We start from the raw sequence: 21,127 nt of genomic DNA on the forward strand, positions 1-21,127 counted from the left end.
ATTGTTATATCATGGACTACTAGTTTTTTAATCGAGACAATATGTTGGAACAGAAAGGTACCAATATCAAAAAGATTGACAAAATTGATTAAGGTCTCATCTGAAAAAGGAAGACAGGTTCCCTACATAGTTCATTGTACAAAAGATTTAAGTTGAAACTGTCATGCATCTTTCACAACATAATGATTACTTATGGGACATGCAAAACCATACATAATTGATCAATATATTAATAGAAAAGTCTCACTAATAATTTCATTATCACATTGTAGGAAATTTCTGAACAAAATTATCTGGCTTGTTGGTCTTGCTGCCTTTTTATTTGAAGTTGGGAAGGAAAGTGAACCTTCAACTTTAATTATTTCAATTTAGTATAAAATAAAGCAAGTTTATTTTTCTCTAATTAGTCTACAACAAAATCTGCTTGCATCACAGAAATTACAAAATGACTTTTTTTTATTTAAAAAATTCTCTGATTTGAAAAAATGGCGATCCTTTGAAGTTTTCATTCTTTAGGTTAAGAATACCAGTAAATGCTTGGATTCACATTAATATAGTTTATAATCATTGTCTAATCTGTGAACTTCTTGATGAGGTTTAGTCTTTTGAATGCAAGTCAGATTTGCACTTATCTGTGGCCTTTCAAACGACACTGGAAATAAGGAAAATGTAACATCCAATTTGCATGTGGCCAAACTATCTCTAATTGCAAAAGTCAATCTGCGAGAGCAGTGGTTTTCAAACTTTTTCATTCCACTTGCATACCACTTTAAATAATCCCTATGCCATAGGTGCTCTGTGATTAGTAAGGGATTGCTTAAGGTGGTATGTGGGTGGAAAGGAAAAATTTAAAACCACTATTTTGTTATGTGAATGGTTTCATATCTCCAAAGGAAGTGTGCCAATAACAATTTTTCTCAAGCAAAAAATTTTAGTCACAATTGGATCCAGAGCAGTGGTTCTCAACCTTTTTCCCCCTCACTCACAGACCTCCTTAAATAATCCCTGACTAAACACAGAGCACCTACAGCACAGGCATTACTTAAGGTGGTCTGTGAGTGGAAAGAAAAAGTTTGAGAACCACTGCACTAGAGGAAATTAGTGTGTCAAGCAGCATCAGTGGGTGAAAAAGAATGGCCAACATTTCAGGCCAGAACCCTTCAAGTCTTGATGAAAGACTCTGACCAAAAGTATTGACCATTCTTTTTCCCCCACACTGATTCCGCTCAACTTGCTGAATTCCTCCAGCAGATTTATTTTTTGCTCCAGATTCTAGCATCTGCAATCTCCCGTGAATTCCTAATGACATTGTAGTGATTAGATCATTCACCTTAATGAACTTGATCGAGAGATAGGCATTTCTCAGGACAATTAGAATAACTTCCCTACTCCTTTTCAGAATATTGCTGCAAAATCTTTTATATTGATGATAATATTTGCTGTGCTGCAGATTCAGTTGGATTGTGAATGCAAATTCAGCAGGGAACCTGTCTGGGAATAAGCACAAACTGATTGAAAGTTTGAAATTATGTTGTTTCTACCACTGAGTGCAAGTTTGAATGGAAATTTAATTTTCAGTAAATAGTATAATTCATTTTTTAAATTCAATAGTATTAGAATTTTTAATGCTTTGGAAACAATCATACAAGGTATCTTCCATTTTGGTGTTATAGAGATTGATGCAGCAAAATGGTAATACAATTCAGTTTTTTGCTGCCCAGTTTCTTGAACTCTGGATAATGGAGATTTTACTGTAAAAATGGGACAAAACTGTTTTTTTTAAAATGTCAGAAGAATTAGAGAGATAGTCTATGGTAAATAATAACCTGGACTCAGTTATTGAGTTATAAAAAGGATTACATCTTGTATTTTGTCAGTATTATTCATACAATTTTGGAATGATCTCGGTTAAGTTAAATGAATTATAAACAGAGTCAATGTTTCAGGTGTGGGACCCTGAATCAGAACTGAAAATTGAGAAACCAAGTTTGCTCTATGTGTAATAATTAAATCGTGCTTTTGCTTGTGGCACCAGGAACTTGGAAAGCATTTTTATCAATGAATTTTGTGCACTCATCCAATGTCTTGATCCTTTGCATCGGACACATAACATAAAGGACACAAAGCAAATTTATTCCATTTTCACGCTTCTTGTTTACTCAGATTTGATCAAAGTCTTTTCAGGAGGTTCCATCAAAGACAGTCTCACCAATATCAAAGACAGTCTCACCAATATCATAGCATGTGTAACATCTATCTTGCTTTTAGATGATGTTATAATTATCAATCCACTGGCTCAGCAATTTAGACGGAGATTTTCATGAAATTAGAAATTGCTTCACAAGGTTCAGCCTCCAGCAGCCAGGGAGAATGGTGATTATACTTACAGTTACAATCATGACTAGATGTCCTTTCTCCAGCTCTGAAGAACATCTGGCAAGTTGACTTCACTTGAATCCCTCTACAATATAGCAGCACAGAGTACCTTCATGAGAAAAATAGGAGCGAACTGAAATGCTGGAATGATTATTGTGGAAAGTGGGACTGGAGATAAAATCAAATTTTTAAGATCAGAGAGAGCATTGGAAATTCAGGAATTTGAAAGAGAAGGAGACTGGATATGAGTTGGTCAGGTGGGATGAGAGATTTCCATTTCCTACAACACCAGAAGAAACATCAGCAAAGATCTGAATAGAGAGAATATCAGCAGAAATAAGCATTTATAAGGTGAGCAAATCTTTGCAATCTTACTTTGGATAAATGATAAAAAAAATTGTTCCACATATGGGTCATCAGGAGCTATGAAGCAGAGATCATTAAAATACCAAGACAGGGATATTAGACCATGCAATTCTCCCCATTTATGGTTATGGAAATGACAACAAGTTAATTTTAAAGGACTGATGAATATTCAAAAAGGAGAGATTTAAATGATCTGGGCAATAAGTTAACAGCAGCCAGCACCTATGCAGGAGGCGGAAGCTCTTCACCTCTGGTACAAATCATTGAAAATGTTCCCTCAACAAAGCTCTTGGTGACAATTTAGAAATGTTGGTGCTATCTTGAGTTTAGAATGATGAAAATTAAAAATACTGAAATAAAAAAACAAATGTTAGAAAGATTCAGCAGGTTACAAAACCTCAGTGAAAAAGTGAAGTAATCCTCAAAACTGGAAAAAAGGTTGAGAAGAAACAGATTTTAAACAAGTGCAGAGGCAGGAAAAGTCAGGAATGTAATAAAGTCCAAAAGGGACAATTACAGGCAATAAAACTGGTAATTTTAAATGATGAAAGATTTCATATTTTTGAAAAAAGAAAAACATTTTGAATCAAAGAGGGCGTTGAATGGGTAAGAAATAATAGGGGCACAAACTGTAAATGACAGAAGTGAAATTATCACCTACTGCTGCCCATTAAAAAAGTGAGTTGTGCTTAAGGACCTAAAATCTTTGAACTAACCAAGTCCAAAGAGATGCAACAAACACAATTTATTGAAAAAAATGAAATTCTGTTCCTTGAATTTATATTGTGCTTCATTGGAGCAATGTAGAAGACTGAAGATAGTGTGAGAGAGCACAGTGGAGTGGAGAATAAATAATGACTAAAAGCTCAAGATCACACATGTAGATTAAATGGAGATGTTTCAAAAACAGTCACCCAGTTTATCATTGCCTCCTTAACATGGAGGTAAGCAGATAAAGTTAGTGAATTGAACAAGTAAATTGTTGCTTCACTTGAATAATGGAAAGAAGCTGGGTAAAAGATCATAGATTGGATCTCCTGTGCTCACACAGGGAGGACAGGGATTCATACAGGATTGATGAGAATGCCAGGGATTCTGATACACTGAAAAGTAGTCTCTGTTTCTTTTTCCATGGATGCACCCAATCCTCTTCCTCCAGTAAATATGGCTACCCTATCCTGCCATCAACCCTTAACCACATCACTTCCTTGACCCACACATCTGGCCTTGGCCCATCCACCCCTTGAAACAACAGGGAGAAGGTTTGCTTGTCCTCACCACCATCCCACCAGCTTCTTCATCAAATATATTATTCTCTCAATTTCTGTCACCAACAACCGGATCCCACCTCCAGACTCACCTTTCCTTCCCCTTCCCTCTTCACTTTCTGTGGGGCTCAGTCAGTCCTCTTATCTTTTTCAATTAATCGCCTTTCCCCACACCCCTACTGGCACTTAATCTCTGTGACTGCAAAAGAAAATGCTACACACGTACACTAGTCCCTCAACACCATTTGCGGCTCAAAGTAGTCATTACAACTGAGGCACCCTTAACCTGTGAATCTGTAGGGGTTATTTACTGCATTCAGTGCTCCTGACGTGCTCTCCTCTACATCAGGGAGATGAGACACAGGCTGGGAGCTTGCTTTGTTGAGCATCTTCACTCTGAACACTGCAGTGTCCTGTGTTCACACCCCATTGCCACACTGACATGTCTGTTTATGGTCTCATGTATTGCCACTTTAAGGCCACCTGCAAATTGGAAGAATAACATATTGTATTCCATCTTGGCAGTCTTTAGCCAGACAGCATCATTGTGGACCTCCAAATTTCAGTAACCTCTTCCCCCATATTCATATTCTCCTCCCCCTGCTTTCCTTCATCTCTCTGGCCCCATTCCTCTTTTATCTTATCTTTTCTTCCCTTACCTCCACCTTCATCTGTCCAGTCTCCACCCCTTCCCTTTTCCCTCATCAACGTGTATTTGTCAGCCCTCTGCCCCTTCCCCATCACCTCAGCTTTTTTCTTTACTCTCCCCACCTACTTGTATTGACCTATCACCTGCCAGCTGGTACTCTTCCTCTCCTTCTCCCATTTTATTTGGGCATCAACCTGTTTCTTGCTATTCCCAATGGTTTAAGACCAAAACATCAACTTTTTGATTGCCTTCCAGCCCTTTGTGTGGCTCCAGATTTCCAGCATTTTCTGTTTTTATTGCAAATTTTGAGCATATAGATATTTTTTATATTCAATTATATTATATTCTTTAGAACACACACAAAAGGGAAGATAAGTTTGGTTGACAGAAGTGTTGGAAACAACAAAATATGATTGGACAGATAAGTGGAAACTTATCATTAATTTTTAAAAAATTTAGTCATACAGCCCTCTGGCCCATGACCCCATAAATGCCCTAATTAACCTAAAACCTTCATATGTTTTGAAGGGTGGGAGGAAAGTGAAGGACCAGAGGAAACCATGCAAACATGGGAAGAAGTAGATTCCTTACAGATAGCACCGGATTCGAACCCACAACGCTGGCTCTACAACAGCATTGTTCAAACCACCACGTGACCCATGCTGGCCCTATGTTTCTGATACAAAGGAGAAAGATGGGCCCAAAAATGCATGGCATATGATGTACACAGTCAAGAGTTCTGTTAGTTATATTTGAGCAGAATAATCCTTAATTAAGAGAAATATTGATATTGGTGGTGGATTACTAAACCAGACATGCCACAGACAAAAATGGGGACAATTGGAAGTCAGGTGGAAAGCTAGCTCTGAACATCTGTGGGTAGATTTGAATATTTAATAACTTCTTCCCAGAAACAAAGATTGGAGAATAGTTGAGGCAGACCATATGAAGTCAAGGGAGGACAAAAATTGGAAATAAAACTGATGATGTTATTCAGAACAAGGGCAAAGACATTAATGGAATTACTGAAAAAAGGGGAGAAACCAAGTGGGGCGGTGCCACATTAAATTTGGTACACACAAATATAATACAGTACAAGAATATATAAATAATTGTGTGTGTGTGTGTGAGTGAGTGAGAGAGAGATTTATGTATGATTCTATATATCCCTTGCTGTATGTTTCTTTGCTCAGAATCAGAATTTATTGTCACGAAAACAACAATTCATGCATAGGATTGCTCTTCATCGACTATAGATTGGCCTTCAATACCATTATTCCCTCAGTGCTGGTTGAGAAACTACAAACTATAGGCCTCTATTCCCCCCTCTGCAACTGGATCTTTGACTTTCTCATTGAAAGACTGCAGTCAGTATGAATTGGAAACAACATCTCCTCCTCACTGATTATCAACACAGGTGCACCCCAAGGATGTGTGATCAACCCACTGCTATACTTGTTAACACTCATGACTGTGTAGCCAGGCACAATTCCAATGCCATCTGCAAATTTGCCGACAACACCACAGTTGTTGGCAGAATCACAAATGGCAATGAGGAGATAGATCAGCTCGTTGAATAATGTAACGACAACAACCTTGCGCTCAACATTAGCCAAACCAAGCGATGATTGTGGACTTCAGGAAGAAGTCAGGGGAACACAACACAGCTCATTCGACCTAATTCGAGGGCTCAGTAGTTGAGAGAGTCAAGAGCTTCAAATTTCTCGGATCAAAATCTCCGAGGATCTGTCCTGGAGCCATCACGTTGATGCAATCACAAAGAAGGCTCGCCAGTGGCGATACTTTGTTAGGCATCTGAGGAGATTCGGCATGTCACCAGAGAATCTCGTAAACTTCTACAGGGCATTCTGACTGGTTGCATCACAGCCTGGTATGGAAGCACCAACTCTCAAGAAAATAATAAACTGCAACAAAGGCACCAGACTTCACTCCATCTGGGACATTTACTCCAGGAGGTGTCTTAAAAAAAGCAGCCTCTATCCTCAAAGAGCCCCACCACCCAGGCCACACCCTCTTCAATTTGCTACCATGGGAGAAAGGTATAGGAGCCTAAAGAGAGCACTTAGCACCACAAGGACAGCTTCTTCCCAGTCGCCATCAGATTTCTGAATAATTAATAATTTAATGAACGCAAAGTCTTACTTCTTCTTACTCCTGTTATTATTATTTATTTTTCTCCTTACAGTGATATAGTAAGATGGTATAAAATGATTATACAAGGATGACGCTACGTAAAACACCAACTCTCACGACTTGTTCATGACAATAAATTCTGATGACATTCTTTGTGGTTGCAAAGGAATCTTTTTTTTGTTCAATGAATTGCCGATATCTCATTAATCTTTGTCCCTCACCCTACTCCCAGCACTCCCTTTATTTGGTTCCCACTCTGTTGGGGCAGGCATGTCGGTTTTGAAATTATAATTACAAATGTACTTAATGACAGGAAAATCACATTTTACAATATCAAGGCAATTACGTCTGGACAATTCACGATCAAATTCTTCTGATAACTGTCCCCACGTTGAACTAGTATTTCCAACCCAAAGTAATTGTCAAAGTTTGTCCCGTTTTCTCTCAACCGTCACACATTCAGTGCTGCGAAAGACTGAGGTCGAAAGGAACGGAAACGAACTCGTTCCCTCTCAGCTTTGGCTCTCGCAGAGCGTACATTATTTTGCAATGCCCACGCCTATCCCCCGCTTGCAAAGAATCTCAAGGCATCCTGTCCCCGTTTATGATCGGTGTTCGTTTTCGAAGCAGCGACTGAGTTTTTTGTACCTTACCCTTTGTAGCGAGATTTTGGGACAGAAGGCCAGGACTGCTGTCACAGGAAGGGGGCTCGACTGAATGGAATGATAGCATTTTTTAAAAAAAGTAGAGAATACAAATGAACTAACTACACAAACCTTGCAATGATGAGCAAGATGTTGCAACATTTAAAAAAAATCAAGTTGAAAGAGGAAGTTAAATGATACTGTAATTTCGACTTTATATTGTCTGTGAAGCTTTATAATAATTATCCACGATAATACTGTAATACCAAACAAGAACATCCCGGCGTTGGAGGCGTTTTAAACAGTCATCACGAATGGTTGATACTTTCGCCAGATGATGGTTCAGACATTTGAAAATCAGAGCTGTGTGGAGCCTTCAGTTTCGGCCCATTTTCCAGCCCTGTTGATGAGGCCGGGCTTCTTCAAAAGCTAAGACCAACACCTAAACTTGCATCGTTAGCTATTGATTATTCTATAAAAGCCATTGCAGATAAATGTATCTACTGTGGCTGACGTCACGAGGCTGACGATGATAACGAATGGGCAAGGATTCCAACACATCCAACAAACCAACAGATACTGTCGCCGGCAGGCACGAGGTGCGAAAGTATCTTTTCACGGTGATACATATTGTAACCAACATCTTCTGAAGTATTCGCTGACAGAGCACAAAGAGTAGGGCTCGTGTTTCTAAATGATTGGCACTGCGCAGGAGTTTTGGAGAATGACCTAATTCAAGCAGTGATTATATCAGATCGCAAGACATTGTGAAATTGCAAGTTTCTCATCATGGGATGTAAAATAATATCGTTTAAATAAATTTGATCATTGAAATCGAAAGTCAGTTTTGGATCAAAACGAAGATCCGACCGTATTTAGATGGGAACAGAATTCCAATGGTGGAAAACGTTTTTTTAAAGATATCCCCCCCCCCCAAGTTTCTCGGCTCGCTTATTCGAAGCTGCGTCCCAGTTGCGGCTCATTTCATTTGCCGCTGCGCTGGTGTGACGGCTGACTCGCCCGTGTCTCGGCTGTCGGGTCAGGGGGCTCGGCTCCGCGGCCGATTCCTGCTGGCGAACCAAAAAATAGCCACAAGATGGAGTCCAGCGAAGGAACGAGATTCAAAATGGACCAAATCTGGCTCCGTTCGACCAGCGAGCTCTGATGGTTACCCAGTAGAATTGAGCTGGGGGGTGGACCTCGCGGGCCTGACCGATACTGGGAACACCAACTTCATTCACCGCTCCCTTTATTTCACCGAGAGTAATCATCTTGGGGCATCAGCAAACAGCCTGTTGAAAACCAGAACCATGTGAATATCGGATTGACGTCCAAAGCAAGCATTCAGCTGCCCACCCCGCCTTGTGCTTGCCTGCACCAACCCGACGCGTTTTATTTTTGTTCCTAAACCACATCAAGAGAAAAGCGCAGCTTTCAGATCTTAGATTTAAAATCCCAGTCAAGTCTCATGTTGATTTTGGAGCAGCAGGAAGAAACATCCAAATGTGTGAGTGTATTTCGTGAAATTATTTTCCTATCATTCCGGATTCTTAATTTTCATTCAATCGATGAAGATTTGATTGTGAACAGTCTTTCATGTGGCGGATTCGCCTTCTGATCAAAAGGTAGAAATTCGATACAAATCCTAAAACATCTTTTGAAGTGTCGTGCAATAGAGGACTGCGAACCAACGGTGAAACCGGACCTTTATCGAGGTAATATTGTCCAATGGAGATATTCCTGGAAGGATGCTGAATGATGCGACTTTGGGTGATGTGGTGGGTGTAAATGGTGCTGTCCTCCCTGAAAGTTGGGTCTCTGCATCTGCGTCCCTCTGTGATTTTGCCTCGGCAGCGGTCCCTACAAGAAATTCCAAGAAGCAGTCTACAGAAAACCAAACACTGAATACCAGTCGGACATTGAGCTGCGCGAAAGAAAGACGTCCCATAATGAGTGGTCCAGAGTACTTCTCACTCGGGCATGTCATTGACTCGGCGCTCATATTTCTAAACTGGTCCCTGGCTTAAGATTTGAAGGTCATCATTTTATCGCATAAGCTCCCTTTACACTTGCATCCCACCAAGTTGGCCATTCAGTGTCCTGGGATGGCTTTTCACATTTGACCACTCCGAACTGGGACACCGAAGCTTTCCCACTTGCAAGGAGTCCTCCCTGGGGTTAGGACTGTTCTCCCTTCATGACGTCTCCAGCGATGGTGGACCTGCCCTAAATCCTGATCAATGCATTATGATCTTAGAGTTGAACAAAATTAATCAGGCCTAATTAAAACATAATTATGCTTTAGGTACAGCACAATATGAGCCCGTTGTTGTGCCGTGGGAAAATGCTAGCAATAAATAGCAATAGCAGACCCTTTTTAAACGAGGTGGGAAACTTGGTCGCCCTTTAGCGCACAATTTATACCGCGGGGGGAAGGTTGGAGCGCTTTGGCGGACAACTTTCAAACATGGTGGGAAAGTTTGTCGTGCTCTAGTGGATCATTTATGTAGTACGGGAAAGTTGGTAGCACTATCACGTACAATTTATCCAGTGTGGGAAAGTTGGTCGCACTCTTGCTTCCAATTTAAAAATACCGTGCGGAAAAAAAAGTGATGGCGGATCTGCCTTCCCAGAATGCTGTCTGGCAGAGAAAGGGCTGTAGACACAGAGCATTCATAGAGGGGTTTATCCACTCCATGAATGTCCGCTAGTGCTATTTATTTCTTCTTCTCTCTCTCCTGCTGCGACTTTCCCACATACCTTGATTTTAATCTTTTCTTCCTTCATGTTTCCGCACTCACAAAAACTTGGGTCATTTCAATCCCACTCTGCAAATGCCCGTTTCACATGTGCATGATCGCCATGCCACAGCATCTGCAGACGCTGGGATTGCACTAGGGATAGAGGCCGTCCATCGCCTGAGTGAAATGATGTCATCTGACGCCAGCGTGGAGCTGATTTCGCTTTCTCTAGATAGACACTTTAAATTGTACGTGATTGGCTGTTAATTCCTGGGATCACGTGCAAGTGTGAAAGGGGCTAGGGGAGGTTTTATAACCCTGGTAGATGTGCTGTGGTCTTCATTTTCAGCTAACTTAGTTGAAAAACTCAAAAAGGAATCATTTTATAATTCACAATATGTTCTTGGTATTTTGTCAATAATTGTGGTAGCAAAGCATTCCATAATCACCTACGGCTCCTAGAACGCTTCCACCAGCGTTGTCTCCGCTCCATCCTCAAAATTCATTGGAGCGACTTCATCCCTAACATCGAAGTACTCGAGATGGCAGAGGCCGACAGCATCGAGTCCACGCTGCTGAAGATCCAGCTGCGCTGGGTGGGTCACGTCTCCAGAATGGAGGACCATCGCCTTCCCAAGATCGTGTTATATGGCGAGCTCTCCACTGGCCACCGTGACAGAGGTGCACCAAAGAAGAGGTACAAGGACTGCTTAAAGAAATCTCTTGGTGCCTGCCACATTGACCACCGCCAGTGGGCTGATATCGCCTCAAACCGTGCATCTTGGCGCCTCACAGTTCGGTGGGCAGCAACCTCCTTTGAGCCCACCTCACTGACAAAAGACAAAGGAGGAAAAACCCAACACCCAACCCCAACCAACCAATTTTCCCCTGCAACCGTGTCTGCCTGTCCCACATCGGACTTGTCAGCCACAATCGAGCCTGCAGCTGACGTGGACTTTTACCCCCTCCATAAATCTTTGTCCGCGAAGCCAAGCCAAAGAAGAAGAAAGAAGAATTACCTTCAGTTCAAATATGGAGTTCTTTGGAGAAAGTGTGAGGTATTGCAGCCTGGGAAGGCAAGGAACTTCATGATAGATGGTGGGATTCTTTTCAGTGTCAACAGTCACTAAACTTGGAGTGCATTTCCACAGATCCCTTATGGTACTCGCTTAAGGTGATTAATAAGGCACATAACATACTTGTCTGTTGTGAATAAGGTTTATAATACAAATTAAGGGAAGCCATGTTAGAACTGAGCAAATCATTAAGTAGGCCACAGCTGCAGTGCTGTGCTCAGTTGTGGTCAGAAAGTGCACCACAGGAAGGATGTGAGAGCAACAGAGAGGGTGCAGAGGAAACATGAAGATGATGCAAGGATTTGAGATTCATAATTATGAGAGATTGCTAAAATGAAATTACTATATTTTCTTTTGAACGAAGGAGAGAATTGAATAGAAATTGTACAATTTTGAGAGGCCTGGACATTAGACAGGAATGATCTAATTTACTTAGTAGAAAATAAAATATTTAGGAATCTTGGAAATAAATCAAGTGGTGGAAGAAGAGGAGGATTAAGAAAAAAAACCCCATCAATAATGGGCCTGAATTTATTTCCTGAATAAGGCAGTAGAGACAGAAACCTCAATGCATAGATGAATGATTGGAGACCCAAAATCCACAAAGCTATTGAAAAAGAGCTTGCAGGCAGATTTAACCTGGTCTGTATCAGCCAGAATGTACCTGCAATCTCTCTGGAGCATTCATTCTCTCTATCCCTTTGGTTTTTCTAGTGCAATTCCTTTTCATACTTGTTCCTCATGCCCACACGGTTAAAGCACATGGATTCTGCATTACCTGCCGAGTTCCACCACCAGCATTTGTGTTTTTAAACAGTTAAGTCTCAGGTTTCACTCACCCCTTTGCTCTTCACTTGTTTCCATTTATCACTTTGCTGCTGCTCTTCTATCCAGAGCTTCAGAAAATGCTGGTCACAAGCACCCAATCCCATTCTCATGTCTTCCTTTTTCTATTGAATCTATCCATGGGGAATGGACCAAAATGGATAAGAGCAGTAAATCTAAGTAAGTGACTATAAGAATTGAAAAGGATCAGGTTAATAGATAGGGAAAAGTTTAATTTGAAGAGTGAAGAAATAAAACAAGTAAATTAAAAAGAACAATATTGACAACAATTATCTCAAAAATCGATAGTAACCTTTTAAAATGGTGTTTACAAGTTCAGGAAAAAGTATTCTGTTGAAAAACAAGAATAAATCAATGGAAGATCATGGATGAAAAAAGGCACAGGGATTAAAAAATGTAAAAAGAGAACACACTAAGCAAATGATCAACATGTTTGAGTATGGCAAGAGAATAGTAAATAAACACAATTAAAGTACCAAAAAGAACTATAAAATTAAAATGTTGATGATCATAAGGGTATAGTAACATAATGTTACAGCAACCTGTTCTTGACTGTTGATCCAATGATACTTGCCCCACAACTATTGGAGCATTTAATTTCAGATTTATTGCCAGAGTACATGCATGACATCACATACAACCCTGAGATTCCTTTCTCCTGTGGGCACGACAGAACTACCACTAATTGGTAGTGCAAAAAATAGAGTGTAAACATGTAAACAATTAAAAGTGCTGTAAATGGATAATGAATGTAAAAAAACTGACTGCAATTCAGAGAGAACAAAAGAAAATCAATAAAGTGCACAAGTAAAAGCCCTGAAATGAGTCTCTGATTGAGTTGGTCATTGAGGAGTCTGATGGTGGAGGGATCGCAGCTATTCTTGAACCTGGTGGTGCGAGCCTTGTGACACCAATACCTCTTTCCTGATGGCAGCAGTGAGAACAGAGCTTGTGCTGGGTAAATTGGTATATTTAAATAAAATCTGGAATTTAGAATAGCTAATTCATAAAACTACTGAACGATCATAAAAATATAATTGGTTTAGTAATGTCATTTGGGAAAGGGTATCTGTTGAACTTTTTAAAAAAATGATATCAGATTCCTGAACACACATATGCTTAACTATCTCTGCAGTTTAGGGAACACTGAAGAATGACATTTCCTAATGCCACAAGAACAGTGTGTTCAGCTCAAACATTGTCTGCATTCTGTGAATGCACAATAAAACAAGAATAAAGGTACTTCACAATGCCAAAAGTAAAAGAGTTAATAAGGGGAAGCCATAAAAACACCAGATAGGGAAATGACACAAATAACTCCTTTAAGGTGTTTTGAGGGAGTCAAGTCAAGTGGACACTATGCAAAACACATTCAAAGTAATGAGGATAAATATTGAGCAACAAATCAAATTCCGAGGATAAACCATGGGTGTTGATGGATTGTATATTTAATTTTAAAAGTATTTCAATGGACTCAATTTCATACGAAGAGGTAGTACCAGGGAACCAGCAGATGACTTACATACTACCAATGGTTAAGATAGGAGAAAAAACATGCCCAAGCAAATATATTAAAAACCTTAATATCACTAGTTCTCAATACAAAAGTTAATGAAATTGCTGCTAAAAAAAAAATGACTTCCAATCAAAAATACTGTCATAGTGAGTTAAGGTTTTACTTGGTTAACCATACTGAAGTGACAAGGATAACTACCTCTACTTCCAAGAAACTCAATAAAATGTTACATCTGAGACTTAAATATCTTCAATTACTTTATTGATAACCTTCCCTCCATTTTAAAGTTAAATATGGGCTTGTTAATTGATGATTGCAGAATTCCATCTGAAATCTGTCAGGTGATGGTATTCAGACTGACATGTTATAACTCTTACAGAGTTCTGTGTTGTGTATTGACCTATGTGTTGTGTGGTTTTATAATAAAAAGTGACAGTTTACCTTAGAGAGCCAAGGTGAAGGTGGACTGCTGAGAGAGTGGGAGATGGACAGAGCATGTGCAGAAAAATGATCTAAAAATTTGTGGACTTGGACGATAAACCACCACTGTGCAGTGGAAGGAGGCCCAAAACATGAGTCATGGTCTGGAGGACAGTTTAGAATGTTGGGATTTCAAAAAGGATAAACATTCCGAAGGCAGCAAGAAGGATCCAGACCAAGCCAGTGGTTCCTCTCTATGCAAGCAACACAAGAAGACAACTTCAAATTTTGTGCTCTCTCTCTCACAAAGATCTTTTGGCTTCAGTTGACCAAACAAACTGAATTTTGTTTATGATCTTTGCTTCGGATGAGATCGAAGTTTTGTGAGTCTTGTGTGTTTTGTGTCTAAGTTTTTCTGTGGGCTGGTTGGAAATATAACTTAGACTTTAATTACATATGTTACATTTAGGCTGGGGAATTTATTAGTTTTACACTCTTATAGAAATTTGCACAGTAACTAGTGGGCATTATTATAAAAGAGGGGATTTTGAATTAAAGTTTGAAGGTGAAATTTTTTGTTAATAAAGTAATTGTTCATCTTTACCCCTGTGTGCTAGGCCTTCTTTGTGGTTGCTGGTTTGATCTTGTAACATAACACCTGTACATAATCCAAACTTGAACTGCTATGTGACAAGTAATTTATCTGTCTCTCTAGTGACAAGCAATAACCAACTCCAACTAAAGAATCTAACCACTTCTCTAGCGAATTCAATGGCATGAAAAATCATCTTATTCACACTTTGAGGAAATCTTACCAGAAATCTAATTGGATTAGCCACATAAAGTACATGATAACAGGAATAAGTCAGAGGCTGGCGCTCCTGTACCAAGTACCTCACCTCCACATTTCTGCCAGACTTTCCACTCTGTACAAAAAACAAAATAGGAATGTGATAAAATATTCTCCAAAAGCTTTGGTGAAGAAATGAAATCTTTGGACAGGATCTTCTGAAGGCTCTGAATAAATGAAACATTTTATTTCTTTTTGTATCTCTTAAAAGACCAGATTCCCATAGTCTTTTGATTATTTTATATCCTTGCCCTAGATTTTAGTGATTTATGTTGCTTGATTTTTAAATTCCTTCTTTCCTTATGCATCATAATCTTTTAAACTTGAGAGATCCAAGTTTCTCACGTTTCAACAAATCCGTCCACAAATCCTCACAGCCTGTAGTCTCAACTATTACCCATGCATCTATTAACTGCTCTGAACTTATAATTATTTACCTCAACTTTGATCATATTGATCCAATTTGACTTTCATTACTTTTGTCATTTTAGTGCATTTGCCATTTGTCTACATAAAACTGAGTTTTATTTTAGTCTTATATTTTGTACTAAGTTTTTAAAAAAAGGTGTAATCTCTATCTCTCATTCCTCAGATTCAATCAAATGAGAAGTGCTGATTGGGAAGATTTGGATGACAGGACTATTAATTGTCATAACCAAAAATTATATTTTTTTATGTCGCATCATTAAATGAATTTTGTGCTTACACCCACTTTTTGACAAAGGAATTATTTTCTTTGAAAGTAAAGTCATAAGTTAAATCACCTCTACCTACCTAAAGATCCTGCCACTTTTGGTGCTTGCAAAATTAATTGCTGATAAAAGTTCTTTTTAAAGTGCATACTTTTAGAGTATGCCTGATTATCATGTAATCTATTAAAAATAAGAAGCATACTTTTATAAAACTGTGGTACATTGTTAGGGTCATATTACCTTTGGGAGTATTCATCTCTCAAGATCAATCCTCTTAACTTGCAGGCCCATGTCAGATGCTGCCTGGATGACCCTGCGAGTGCTTCTTGACCAAAAAACTGAATACAGGCATGGGGAGCAAGGCATTTTAATGTTACTAGAAATGGCTTCAACTGTAATGTAGTATAAACATTCAGTGAAGAAATATCTATCACTGTTTACGAGGATGCCTGAGTCTCTCTTTAAATGAAATTTGTACTTTGACATAAAACCAGTCAAAAACCTGAATGAAAATTTTAGGCTTTTGGACAGCATCTGTAGGCAACTTTTTAAAAAAATTACATGATTTGCACAGACCAGCCAGTAATCTCCAACCAAACTTCAGTTGGATGCTGTTTCAATGGTAAAGTTAGTTGTTAGGAATGACATTTACTGGGTTGAACATCATCATCCTGGTGTTCCTAGAGGACTGAACTTGGACATTTTGCCCCAAGCACACAAGGACAGCAAGTGCACATAACGACCACACAATAATCACTGCTTGTCATTTGTAAACAAACAAACAAAAAAAATTGTCCAATATGTGCGTGCCACACAAATAGGAGCACCAGGAAGACATGATAAATGTAGTTTTAAGGGAGAGAGCGACTAGTTTTTAAATATAGTGGGAAGTGAGGGATATGGGCTGAGTGCAGGGAAAGAATGGTGAACAGGAACAGTGAAAAACAGAAACTAATCAACTCAAGGACACACTTTGTGTCCAGAAAATAATTATGTGAATGCTGACTGATAAAGATCAATGCCTGCTGCATCTTCAAATGTACATAAAATAAGAAAAACAATATAACTATAAATGAAATTATCTTCTTTGGCTTGGCTTCGCGGACGAAGATTTATGGAGGGGGTAAAAAGTCCACGTCAGCTGCAGGCTGCAGGTATAATGAAATTATACACAAGAGAAAAAAGGTCAATAAATATAAAAGGATATACATATTCACATCTGCAATTAGCATAAAAAATGACGAGATTCTGGAGTAGTGTGGAGTTGTACAGGGAGGCTCAAGAGTCTACACAAAAGCATTGGGGAAAACAAAAACTGCTCTCGACTGAGTAGCTTCTGCCTGAAGGTAGTAATGAGAAAAGGGCATGACTGGGCAGATGGGGATCCTTTATGGTGGTGGCAAGCCTCATGTAGATGTCTTCAATGGACAGGAGGTCAGTGTCTGTGATGGACTTGGCTAGGTTTCCCACTTTCAGGCAGCCTTCTGCATTTCTGGGCACTTGAGTTTCCAAACCAGGCCACGATACAAGCAGTCAATATACGTTCCTCAGTACACCTTTCAAAGTATGAAAGAGTATTTGAAGACAATCTCTTCAGATTCCTTAGAAAGTCGAGGCATTTGTAGGCCTTCTTCATAGTTGTCTTGATGCGATAGCCCCTGGAGAGATTTTTCAAAATGTGGAGATCTAGTAATGTGAAGCTACTAACCCTCTCCCACCACTGTCCTGCCAATAACGACAAGTGCATGGCCCTTGGTCTCCCCTTCTTGAAGAATTAAAGGCAATATTATTTTAGATTCTGAATGTTTTAATAAAGTTCAAAGTTCAAATTTATTTCAGAGTTCATATATGACATCATAAACAACCCTGAGATTCTTTATCCTGTGGACCAGGCAGAATTTCTACTTAGCAATAACTATAGACTGTACTCAAGAAAAAAAAAGATGCATATACAAGAGATAAAAAAAGTTAAAAAAAATGTAAAAAAACTTATTGTGCAATTAAAAAAAAAATTCAGTGAAAAGTAAGAGTCTTTGATTGAGTCTCTGGTCTCAGAGTCCAATTGTGGAGGGGTAGAAACTGGTCCTGAACCAGGTGGTCCAAGTCTTATGGCATTTTTACCACTTTCTTGATGGAAGCAGTGAGAACAAAGCATGTCCTGGTTCGTGTAGAGCTTTGACGATTGCTGATGCTCTCTGATGGCAGCTTTCCATGTAGATTTTCTCAATGATGAGGATAATTTTGTGTGAGATGTACTGGGATGTGTCCACTACTTTTTGCAGGCCTTTTCACTCAGAAATATTGGCATCCCCGAACCAGAGTGTCAGCAGCCGGTCGCACACTTTCCATTACACATCTGTGGAAGTTTGACAAGGCTTCCGACGACACACCAAACCTCCACAAACTCTTGAGGGAGTAGAGGTGCTGTCGTGCATTCTTCATAATGACATTAGTATGTTGGATCCAGGGAAGGTCCTCAGGTAGTAACTCCCAGGCATTTAAATTTGCTCACCGTCTCCTCCTCTGATCCCCAGTGATCACTGGATCATACACCTCTTATTTTCCCTTGCTAAAATCTACAATCAGCTCCTTGGTTTTGGTGACATCGAGTGAGAGGTTGTCGTTAGTACACCATTCAACCAAGTTTTTAATCTCCCATCACCAAATTTGCAAATGCTATAGTTGTCATACTGAGCCACACAATCAAGCAAGTAGAGCAGATGGCTAAGTACTCAGCCCTGTGGAGTTCTGGTACTGATGGAGATTGTGGAGGAGATGTTCTTGCCAATCTGCACAGATTGGAGTCTGGAGCTGAGGAAATCCAGGATCCAATTATACAGTGGGGGATTGAGGTCCAGGTCTTGGAGTTTGCTGATTAGTTTTGATGGGATAATAGTGTTAAATGACAAACTGTAGTCAATAAAAGCATTCTCATGTATGCATTTTTGCTGCCCAGGTGTTCCAGGGTTTTGTGTAGAGCCAGTAAGATGGCATCTGCAGTAAATCTGTTGCTGTGTAAGGCAAATTGGAACAGATCCATGTAACCACTCAGACAGGAGTTGATAAACAACAATCTCTCAAAGCACCATCACTGTGGATGTATCATTGCTCGGTCGTCATGGAGGCAGGTTACCACACTCATCTTGGGTACAATTGAGGCCTGTTTGAAACAGGTGGGTACCATGCCCAGTCAGAGTGAAATATTGAAGATATCTATAAATACATTGGCCTTTTGGTCAGCACAGGTTTTCAGTTGTGTCCAGACTGTATGCTTTCCTTGGACTCGCTCTCCTGAAGGCAACCCGTGTGACATCTATGCATACAGACAGTAGAGGATTCTCAGAGGGCCCGGAGGTGCACAGTGTTCTGGTGGTCAAATCAGACATGATTATATCTTTGTTAATTAGAATGATTTCTTTATAGTGATTAAATTGGATTTTATTTCATTACATGGGATGCTGGGCTGGGATCTTTAAGGTTCTTGCAATTGAAACGTGTGCTTTTTCTGTGTAAACAGTTTCTTGATCAGAATGTTAAGGTGATCAAATCTACCACGATGTTCTCTACTGAAAATTCAAGAATATAGCTGTAGTTGGTGCATATTGAATGATTAATTTTAATAAACTGTATGTAATTCAGTCAAATGTCGATCAAGAAAGGAGTGTACTTTAACCCAAATTTATTTGGGGGATAAAGTACTGAAATTAAACATTCAGTTATAATTCTATATTTAAACACTGTGTTTTATATTGATTTGCTTGTACTTTTCAAAAACATTCACAATGAGAGATGTAGGTACCGTACATACTCGTGTAATAGTTGATATCATGTAAAAGTTAACTCCCCCCACTATTTTTGGCCATGGGCTCCTGAGCACCAGAGCTCCCAATGCCCTGGCTATGGGATCTCACTTTGGCCCTGGCCACCCGCCCACCAGAGCACCCGATGCCCCGACTGCAGATTCTGCCCATCCGAGCTCCTGATTCCCTGAATGTGAACTTACCACTTGGCCCTGGTCACTCACCCATCCAAGCTCCTGATGCCCCGAACATGGACGCCACACAGTCCCGACTGCCCACCCATCTGAGCTCCTGACGCAAGTATGGTCAATAATATGCATATAATAGTCAACCCCCGAAATACTGGTCCACAAAATTCGACTATTGCACGCATATGTATGGTAATTAAATCAACATAATATGCTTATTTTCAGTCATATATTAACACATTTCTAAGGCAGTTAGTTTGGTTTAACTATTTTTGTTTCCATTTTCAATAATGATGCCATGACACTGCAGTGAGTCAAAAAAAATTAAATATGATTCTTCATCAAATTTATTTTTAATTTGATTTTCATCTCCAGCTTCTCTCTCCAAGATGCTTTATTGTCCACAAATCAGGTCAGTATAAACATATCACATAAATGTTACTCCTTCAGCACGTGGACACAAATGAGTGGAGTTATACACAACTTTTGACAATCATATTTGTAAGTTTAAAATATTGTGGATTGGGATATTCACTTCTGGTACCACATTTACATCAGAATTGTTTACATAACATTTTACAATCAAAATCATAAAGGATTGCATGAATTACCTGCAACACTAAATTGTAATTATCTGGTTTGTCATCAGGAGACACTGTATTTTCCCATCAAATAATTCAATGCTCACTCAGAAAACTCAATTTGTCCTTTGCCTCCATTGTCAGTAGTTCAAACCTATGATGTCTGAAATGTGCAAAATTAAAATACATTTTCTAATAACAATCAAGTATGCCACTTAAATTGTTCTTAAATTAAAACGCTTTAAGTGAAATTCTTGAACAAATAAATTCAAGATATTCAAAGGCTTTAGCTCTCCCAAAAACTTGCATGTTCACGATTTTTATTTCCAGAACCGTCAAACTGTTGCCGAGGACAAGCCACTATAGTGTGCATAAATTTTCAGGAATGGTACGGCACTGGCAGAATTTCAGTCAGGTGAGACACTGAGATATTCAACATCCACCAGTTTCTTGTCACTTCTTTTTCAAAATTATTTCAAGAAACACTAGATAAGTGACTCTTTTAATTAAGAAATGGAGAGAATTAATGACAACCTATTGTTTACATGCCAAGCATAGACTTCCCTTGTATGTTAAGAAAATAAATCAGCCACCTGGTACAAAATTGCCATTTGCCAAACTTTGTTTTAAACTCAACAGCAACCTGAACATCTACTCAAATGGCTTTCCTCATCCTAACAGGAGCTGATTTTCAAATAGTTCAATATTAAAGCAAATGGAAGTACCAATCTACCATGTGTTTATATGCTGGTTAGCAACTGTAAACATATTGTGCATTAAATGCTGTTGTGGGAGGAGAGTTTCTCTCAATGTGAGTTATTTTTTCAAATTAAAAAAGTTGAAGCATAAATAAATCATGATGGACTATTTGAAAGTACATGTTCTAAAAGGAATGAACTAGAAACAATGAAAAGTATGAAGTAGACCGACACAGATATACATAAAAATATAATAAAATAC

The 21,127-nt window shown here is 39.2% G+C and overlaps 1 long non-coding RNA gene across 6 annotated transcripts in view; it reads right to left on the bottom strand.

Annotated features, from left to right (window-relative positions):
• LOC138743362 (uncharacterized) overlaps nucleotides 1–8,818 on the bottom strand; it is a 39,304-nt gene extending 30,486 nt beyond the window's left edge. For 5 of the 6 annotated variants that reach the window (XR_011344831.1, XR_011344828.1, XR_011344829.1 and 2 more), the window contains exons 1-2: nucleotides 7,467–8,818; nucleotides 2,388–2,485 (exon numbers count right to left, since the gene is read on the bottom strand). This is a non-coding gene — a long non-coding RNA (uncharacterized lncRNA). The remainder of the gene's footprint in view (nucleotides 1–2,387; nucleotides 2,486–7,466) is intronic. The other variant, XR_011344830.1, reaches the window with a different exon arrangement.
• Nucleotides 8,819–21,127: the final 12,309 nt, after the last annotated feature.

This window comes from Narcine bancroftii, chromosome 9 (assembly GCF_036971445.1).
Source record: "Narcine bancroftii isolate sNarBan1 chromosome 9, sNarBan1.hap1, whole genome shotgun sequence".
Taxonomy (NCBI): Eukaryota; Metazoa; Chordata; class Chondrichthyes; order Torpediniformes; family Narcinidae; genus Narcine; species Narcine bancroftii.